Source organism: Symphalangus syndactylus, chromosome 4 (assembly GCF_028878055.3).
Source record: "Symphalangus syndactylus isolate Jambi chromosome 4, NHGRI_mSymSyn1-v2.1_pri, whole genome shotgun sequence".
In the NCBI taxonomy this organism is placed as follows: Eukaryota; Metazoa; Chordata; class Mammalia; order Primates; family Hylobatidae; genus Symphalangus; species Symphalangus syndactylus.
In genome coordinates this window covers 120,303,536-120,313,066 of record NC_072426.2, presented here as the reverse complement: position 1 = coordinate 120,313,066, position 9,531 = coordinate 120,303,536, and the positions used below count along the sequence as shown (strand labels likewise).

The following is a 9,531-nucleotide window of genomic DNA, read 5'->3' as shown; positions in this document are numbered from 1 at the left end:
TAGAAGGGAACAAGCATGTATAATAGGTCAGCTTATGTCAATATATTTACAATACCATACAGGAATATAGGAAGACAACAGGAAGCTACATTATGCTGAATCTGGCCCTGCTGGAGATCACTCCACACGAACTGGCAGCATTTAGTCAAAAGTCCTTGAGATAGCCATGCTGGAATGTTAGAAGCTAGTCACTGTACTACGTAAGAAGTACAGATTTTGGACTCCATTGTTTCAGAATAAAGCAAAAGGGACAGGTGACTTGTCTGAAGAGGACTGCAATTGCATCCTAAACTCCATTAGGAAAGGATAATATGAGCCTTGCTGTGGCGAAAGTGAGTCAAGTTGGTAGAGAACGAAAGATCCGAGTTTTATTCTTTCTTTTATACACAGTGCTAGTGATGCCACTCTTTGACTCTAACCACATTCTGACCTTCAGCAAGATTCCATCTTAACAGAAAAGGACCACAAATTCTCACCCTACAGCAGCCAGATTAAAAGATTGTGGACACCGAGCATCACATTACTTTCATGGGGGACAAAGGCAAGTGCTGTTCTGCACACGGCACTCACAGGCTCACCGTCTCCATCCCTCTCATCAGTGCTTCAGCACTGAGCCTGGTCAGAATGGTAACACGTGGGAGAAGCAGTAGGGCTTCTCTCTCTTCTCTCTGCAAACACATGCATAGGAAGCAGTGCATGTGCTCTACCTGAGCAGGCTCCTTGGGACTGTAAACAAGTCTAGGATGTTGGAAATTAGAATCTTATTTACTTATTCATACAATATATTGAGTGCTTGTCAGCTGATAGGACCCATGGCAGGTGCTGGGAACAGAGGATGTGCAAGATGAATGTGGCCTCTGTCTTTATAGGACTTACAGCCAACTGGGGGTCATAGCACATGATCAATTATACAAGTAAGTATTAAAGTATAATTAGGTGAATTGATGTATATAGGAGAAGTAAAATTTATGGAGAGCACACACCTCAAAGTGGCCTGGCCCAGGCTGGGAGTCAGGAAAGCTTGTCTGAGGAAAACAGTGTTTATGCTGACACAGAAAGCACGAATATTGGTTAGCCAGATGAAGAATAGGGAAGAGTGTTTTAGTTTTGGGGCAGAACAAACCTGAAGTCCCTGGGATGGGAAAGCATTTGCACATCTGAGGAGGAAAATGAAGATCAGCACAGTTGAACATAAAGATGAGATTTGCAAGGGCAAGTTGGTGTAATTCCTTGTGGTAATGTATCCCTTGTGCAATGGGAAACTGTTGAAAAGTCTAAATAGAGATAGTGTGGTGTTATTTTTAAAAGTTCATTTTGGACCTCATGAATAACTAGAGATATCAAAGGTGGAGGTGGGAAAAGGGGCTAAGAGACTACTGTAACAATGCAAGTGAAGAGATGGTGGTGACTTGGACTAGGCTGGGTGATGTGAATGGAGAGAGACATATGCACATATGTTAATTGGCTTTTCCCGAAGCCCTACCTGGGCCATGTCCTTTTTCACAGCTAATTAGGCCAAAGCATTTAAATCATATCTTACTTTCCGGGAAAGAATTGCTTCCCTTTCTGTAAATGGGCACAGTGGTACTTGTATTGTCAAGACTAATGCTTAGTTCAGCCAGTCATCATTGGGAAGGTTCTAACAGTGTAAGGCTAATTCGTGTACTGGATGATACTGGATTAAAAGTGAAGCTATAGTACTTCTACCCCTTGATAAGCTGTCCTCTATACATGGTACATTGAGAAAGCTGATTGCAAGTAATTAATAAGATTACAACTGTAATTTAATATGATTAAGTGAAGCACCAAGGTGTACCATAAATAATTTAAACCGTCAGAATTGTAAATGAACAATCTGCATTTTATTTAGACCACCAGTCTTTTCTTACCCAGGTAACTGACAATGGCTACTCTATGTCTTAATCCATTTGTTTCCTGTCTCTTTATCCTAGCCCACTCTTCTCTACTGGGCTTTCTGTTGTGTGGTGGAATCCTCTGTGTTTCACCACTTTCTTGTCATGCCAATTCCCCTGCTCTCTGCTTTTGCCTTGTATTTCCTCCCCTTTTCCTGTTTACTTGGGCAGCTCTCTCTTTTTCTCTCCTATTTTCTTTGATCTGTCACTTCCCTTCTGCTGCCACACACTACACTGATTTCTTGCCCTCTCCTTCAGTTAGTTCTTTGCTCTTTTTTTCTGTTCTGCTCTCGCTGAAGGTTTCTCTTAGGAAAATCTACTTTTCATAGGACAGAGGGAAGTTAAATGCCCAACTCAGTAATGAAGCCCGTGTCTCTACTTAAGTCAGGAGAAGAAGCTGATTGGATGAGCCAGAGAGCTCTTGCCTTACTTCTGGGAAACAAAAACATGTGCTGTAACAAGGGATTTACCAAGGTTCTATCAACACCAGATCTTTTTTTTCCCAAGACATGAGCTTTGAGACTCGAGTTCTACCCCTAAAGCTTACTCTAGTAACAAATGTAGACATTTGTTACTAGATAGAGGTAAACAGCATGTATTGTACATACTAATATCATCACACACATCAAATTGTGAAACAATCACACAGTCACATCAGATCAGTGGTCATCAAATTTTAGAACTGGAAGAAACGTTAGACAAATTTGAATAGCATGTTAATTGGAAAGAGTAATTAGGCATCACCTACTAAGAGGAGATCTTATGGCAATGAAATTGAGGACAGGTTCACTTTAATGAGATGAAGAGAAATGAACAACTTGAAGGAAATGGAGCATGGCTTGGCCATTCATGAGACCTGTGGGAAGAAGATGTCAGGGGCAAATGCCATCAGCATGAGGCACAACAAAGAACACAAGTGATGCCCACTTTGTATCTAGGCATATGGGGGTGCTGGACCAAGTGTGTGCAGCTGTGACATCAAACACTATGTTCACCCACTCATGAACTTTAGCAGCCAAATCCCAAAAGTCATGGAAAAAGGATGATGAAGAAGTCATTTATGCATTCATTCATTCATTGAATAAATAATTATTAAGCCCTTACTATGTGCTAGGCACTCTTCTTGCAATGAGAATATAGTAGTAAACAAAACAAAGTCTTTATCGTTAAGAAGGTTATGTTCTTGTGTAGGAGACAGATAATAAACCCCAAACAAATAAATGTACTACTACTAATAATGATAATGATTGACACTTATATCATGCTTACAATTGGCTAAAGATTCTTCTCATTGTTTTACATGCATTAACTCCCTTGATACAACCCTTTTTAAGGTAGGTATCATCATAATTCTCATTTTACAGATGAGGCACAACAGGTGAAGTGCCTTCCTTAAGGTCACATGGCCCTAGGTGGCAGAGTTATATAGTGTTAGTGATAAATATCATGAAGAAAAATAAAGGTCAAGACATGCTGTCTACAGATCTGGCCAATGGAAGTAGTATAATTTAGAGTAACAACAGAATATTTGGAATCTGAAATCTTGGATCAGTGTGCTACATCCAAGCTGTCTGATGTTAAATAAATTACATCATTTATTTTGGGCCTCAGATTTCTCATCTGTAAAATGGGGATTAAAAGCCTAGTTAAGGAGTTTCTGAAAGCATAAAATAAGTATGTAATAACTGTAAAGATTGAGCACAGTCCTGAAGAACATCATATGTATATTTTACATATATGCGTTATATATATTTTATATATTTATATACGTGTGTGTGTCAAAATTAAACAACAGGGCTTGAAACTCAGCAAAAGCAAAAAAAAAATGAGAAGACAAATTGCCTGTTGCTGCATGTTTCTGGGACAAGATTTAGTAACTCAGCAGACTAAGAAGGAATATAAGAGACTCAGATCTCTCTCCAAGGCAAATGGACTCTTTCAAGAAATGATCATTTTCAGCATATATGCAAAGGCAGAGGCTCCCCGAGGAACTCAGACTCACTAGGAAAGAACAATGGAGCAGTTGGAGAGAAGCTGAACCCTAGGGGTTAGCAGGACTTTACATAACCCATAACCACAGGGGAAGCCCTGAAGTTGGAATGCATCACACAGCCCTTGTTGGTCATAGAACTCAGAGCTGAAAGCAAAAGAGCTGGGCCAGCCTGAAGTCTTGTTATTGAAAGACATTTCATCTGGCACTATATAGGTGGCTCCTTGTACAGATCTAAAAGAAGAGAACATGGCCTGAAGCAATGACATCTGATTTCATTAGAAAACTTATACAACCTCCTAATGCTCCCTTTTCCAGACTCACTCTGTTCAGCATGAATCTAGATGGTATTTCCCATTATTGTAAAATGAAAAAAAAAGTTATTTGTCACTAATGTGTTCCTCAGTTTTTTTTCTCCTTCCTATGATCATGTTCTTTGCTTATCAAACATTTACGATTCATTATTAATATTCTGAGATATGGCCAAGTTCATTCAAAGGATAGCTCTGAGACACATATTATTTTTGGTTGGTTGGTTGGTATATTAGAAAAACATAAGCCTCATGATTCCAGAGTAATTTCCTTGGTCAGTCAAAAAGACTTTAGGAATCTTGACTTCTGACCAAGGTTAACGTAGAACAAAAGTTTACTGCCAGCGTTAAAATGTATATTGGCATTGTGGTAAATGCTCTTGGTTTGAAAATGAAGAATCAATTTTATGCTGGATTTTGCCAGTATTGTCTTCTGACATTTTTGGAAATCTAGCTAGCCTGTTTAGACATCCCTTTTTCAATGGTGAATGAGAATAATAAGGGTCCATAATATTGGTGTGTTAGACAGTGATGTAGCTTCAAAAGGATTTATCTCTACTGCATAGGGATAGTCAATCAAGGGAAAACAAATTAATGTAATACTTTATAGGGGCAGGAAGCAGGGAGAGTACAATGTAAGCTTTGTATTATATAATAAAGGGTAAAGTTTGAAATGTAGTATCCTTAATGAAACTTGTTTTAAAATATTCTTTCAGACTACTTTTAATATGATATAGTACGTTTGAGAAGTGTCCTAGGAGAAACTGCAAGGGAAAATAATCTCCACATATTTGCCATTATCAATATTAACACATTTCAATAGAATGCCTAAGTATGTGTGACCTTTTGTTGAATACCTTAAAAATGATTGCTGGTGATACACGTTAGTGGAATCCACCTTGCTCTGTTCTTCTTGGTCTACCAGATACCCATTGGCCATTTTTGAGCCTTTCTAAAAGACACAAAACTGGAGATCCCAATTGCTTTATTGGCCTTCAGATTTTCACTAGACTTGATTCAAATTCCTAATCTTTCTAATATAAATTTCCTGAGACAAACAACCTGGAGTGACCTTCACCACTGAAACTTAAAGTTTGGTGTCACCTAAGCAGGTTCTCAATAAATATGTGTAAGTGTATTCATGGGCAGCTCCAATGTGAGCAATCAGCACTGTCTTTTATTTGAAGGATACTGTCCTTTAAGTGTGAAGTCATGCTGACATATAATGAATGGAGTATATATGTTTGCTACAGTGTTCTGAACCATGGGCCCCTCAGAGCAGTGACAATTAGAGATTCAAAATGGCAAACAACAAAAAAAGATGAAGGTTAAGAAAGAAGGCTTCAGGGAGGCCAGCCTGTAAACCTGAAGAATGCTTTGAGTAAAATTGGGAGAGTGGTCTTTGTGGAAATGCACATATTCATAGCTCTGGATAGAATGGATAGATGGACTTGCAGGCAACTTTTGAACAAAAATTATTGCCTCTTTCGTATAAAAAAGTCAGTTTCACATTGTCTAATTTTTTTTCAAAGCTTTTCTGCTGTGTTTCTAGCAACTTAAAAGCATTATTACATGATTCTATGTCTAGAAAATCCCATAGTCTCAGCCCCAAAGCTCCTTAAGCTTCTTCATTATTGAAGATAATGAATCTTCTTTATTGAAGATAAACAACTTCAATAAGGTCTCAGGATACAAAATCAATATGCAAAAATAACTAGCATTCCTATACATGAACAGCAGCCAAGCTGACCACCAAATCAGGAATGTAATCCCATTCACAATTACCACAAAAATAATAAAATACCTAGGAATACAGCTAATCAAGGAGGTGAAAGATCTATATAATGATAATCATAAAACATTGCTGAAGGAATCAGAGATGACGCAAGCAAATGGAAAAACATTGCATGCTTATGGATAGAAAGAATCAATATTATTAAAATGGCCGTACTGCTCAAAGCTATTTACAGATTTCATTCTCTTCCTATCAAACTACCAATGACATTCTTCACAGAATTGAAAAAACTATTTTAAAATTCACATGGAACCAAAAAAGAGCCCAGATAGCCAAGGCAATCCTAAGCAAAAAGAACCAAGCAGGTAGCATCACATTACCTGACTTCAAACTATACTACAGGGCTACAGTAACCAAAACAGCATGGTACTGTTTTGTACTGTACAAAAACAGGCACATAGACCAATGGAACAGGGTAGAGAGCCCAGAAACAAGGCTGCACACCTACAACCATTTGATCTTCAACAAAACTGACAAAAACAAGCAATGGGGAAAGGATTCTTTAGTCAATAAATGGTGCTGGGATAACTGGCTAGCCACGTGCAGAGGATTGAAACTGGACCCTTTCCTTACACCATATACAAAATCAACTCAAGGTGGATTAAACACTTGAATGTAAAACCCAAAACTATTACAACCCTGGAAGGCAACTTAGGCAATACTATTCTGGACATAAGAACTGGCAAAGCAACTTATGAAGATGCCAAAAGCAATTGCAACAAAAGCCAAAATTGACAAATGGGATCTAATTAAACTAAAGAGCTTCTGCACAGCAAAAGAAACTATCAACAGAGTAAACAGACAACCTACAGAATGGGAGAAAATTTTTGCATTCTACCCATCTGACAAAGGCCTAATATCCAGAGTCTACAAGGAACTTAAACAAATTTACAACCCCATTAAAAAGTGGGCAAAGGACATGAACACTTTTCAAAAGAAGACATACATATGGCCAAACAAGCACATGAAAAAGAACTCAATATCACTGATAGAGAAATGCAAATCAAAAGCACAATAACATACCATCTCACACCAGTCAGAATGGCTATTATATTAAAAAAAAATCATAAATTAGTTCAACCATCGTGGAAAGCAGTGTGGTGATTCCTCAAAGGGCTTAAAACAAAGCTACCATTCTATGAAGCAATCCCATTACTGGGTATATAACCAAAGGAATAGAAATTGTTCACACAGAGACATATGCACGGCTATGTTCACTGCAGCACTATTCACAATAGCAAAGACATGGAATCAACCTAAATGCCCAACAATAGAAGACTGGATAAAGAAAATGTGGTACATATATGTACTATAGAATACTATGCAGCCATTAAAAAAGAATGAGATCATGTTCTTTGCTGGAACATGGATGGAGCTGGAGGCCATTATCCTTAGCAAACTAATGCAGGAACAGAAAACCAAATACTACATGTTCTTGCTTATAAATGGCAGCCAAGTGATGAGAACACATGGACACAAAGAGGGGAATAATAGACACTGTGGCCTACTTGAGGGTCAAGCGTGGGAGGAGGATGAGGAACAGAAAAAAATGAGCTGTTGGGAGCTAGGCTTAGTACTTGGGTGATGAAATAATCTATACAACAAGCTTCCATGACATGAGTTTACCTATGTAACAAACCTGCACATGTACCTCTGAACCAAAAATAAAAGTTAAAAAAAATAAAAGTATATATGTAAATTTAAAAAAATTGTAAATATTTGAAGAATATATCTTCATAGCATGGATAATGTGGATGCATTTGACAAGGAAAAAATGTTTTTGCAAGGTTTACATAAACAAAAGGAGCACTGTGGCTTGTTGGGTTCACCTCAGCCATAAATTACTTTAACATCTGGCACAATAGGATCTGAATACACAGTTGTTGAATAAACGAAGAAATGTAGTGATCCATGGAGAGTAGAATCTGTGAAAAGTCTTTTGAGTTTTGGAGACATAAAAACAGAAATAGACTGGTCACAGTGGCTCACACCTGTAATCTCAGCACTTTGGGAGGCGGAGGCATGAGTATCTCTTGATCCCAGGAGTTTGAGGCCAGCCTGAGCAATATGGTAAAAAATCTCTACCAAAAAAAAAATTACAAAAATTACCCAGGTGCTTTGGTGCATGCCTGTAGTCCCAGCTACTCAGGAGGCTGAGCTGGAAGGATGGTTTGAGCCTGGGAGGCAGAGTATGCACTCCAGCCTTGGCAACAGAGCCAGATCCTCTTTCAAATAAATAAATAAATGAAAATAAGACCAGAAATGCTCACTTTACTTTTTCTTTTTTTCCTAAGTTTATTAAAGCCCCTCTCCATAACTTCAGTGTTCCTTTAGCTGACTCTGCCTCTTCAGTGACTCTCCCACCATGGCCAGGCTAACAGTGTGTGCTTTCACAGGGACGGTGGTGACACCCCACGCTCAGTAAGTCTCTCTGGGCTCTACTTCTCACCTATGTCCTGAATGCCCTTGCTCTGGTCAAGAATACCTGTCCTCTCTTCCACTGCTTGACCCTCAATTATATTCTTTACCCAGCTGCTACTGTCTTCCTGGTTTTAAATGTAAGTATGAGCTTTGGCCCCTTTCTTTATCACACAAACCATAATCTGTGGAGTTTTTCTGTCTCACCTTTGTGCCTTACCCAGGCCTTAGGTCTAAGACTGTGGGGTAACCACCTAAATGCAAGAGCTGTTTGAACACCGGTCTCTCCACTCCAGTCTCTTTCCTACCTCTCAGGCTACAGTGGCTGGGTGTGCCGAAGATTCCTTAATGGCCAGTGTAACTGACTGATGTGTTTCTTTGGGAAGCTTCTCCATACCTCAGACAAGCACACACCCAGAGCTTGAAATCACAGACCTATAGACTCGTCCTTTTCTAGTTAGTTCACTAGAAATAAAGGAGAAGCCTAGGCTTCAGGAGAGTTCTAAAGGCCTGCTGTGTCCTGAGGCTCAGGAGTGCCCTCCATAGGGGTTGATCTGAGTATGGCCAATAGGACTAGGGGCTAAGCACTTTAACCAGAGCATCCCCAAACTCCAGGCTGTTGCCTAGAAATGCAGTAGCAAGCAGAGGTCCTGCCATCCTTTCTTCTCAGTATGGGTATTGCTGGTATCTAGGTTTTCAGAGGGGCTTAGCCCACCTACCTGCTCTCATGCTCAGCAAGAGAAAGAGAGATAGACAGGGTCTGCCCTCCAGCCAGAAGCCTACGGCCTCCCAGCAGCAGCAGCAGCATGTATGGAGGCTCATGCAGGAAGAGAGGACCAAGGAAGCCGGATATGGGCCTTTTCCAGTCCTTCTTCATAGAGAGCAGTGCTCCATGTTCTTCTCCCCTGCTCACAGGTGATCTGTTTCTCTCTCAGGACTGAGATGATGACGTGAGGAAGTACTCACAAAGCAGTATGGATAGCAGGCAAGAACTGGGGTCCCGGGGCCACACTGCCTGGATTCCAAGCCTGATTTTGCATGCATGACTTGAGACTTCAGGTAATTTGCTTAAACTCATTGTAACTCAGTTTTTTCTTTATAAAT

The 9,531-nt window shown here is 39.6% G+C and overlaps 1 pseudogene; it reads right to left on the bottom strand.

The window, feature by feature from the left end:
• Nucleotides 1-477: 477 nt before the first annotated feature.
• Nucleotides 478-1,306, bottom strand: LOC129480161 (uncharacterized; annotated as a pseudogene).
• Between the last annotated feature and the right edge of the window lie 8,225 nt (nucleotides 1,307-9,531).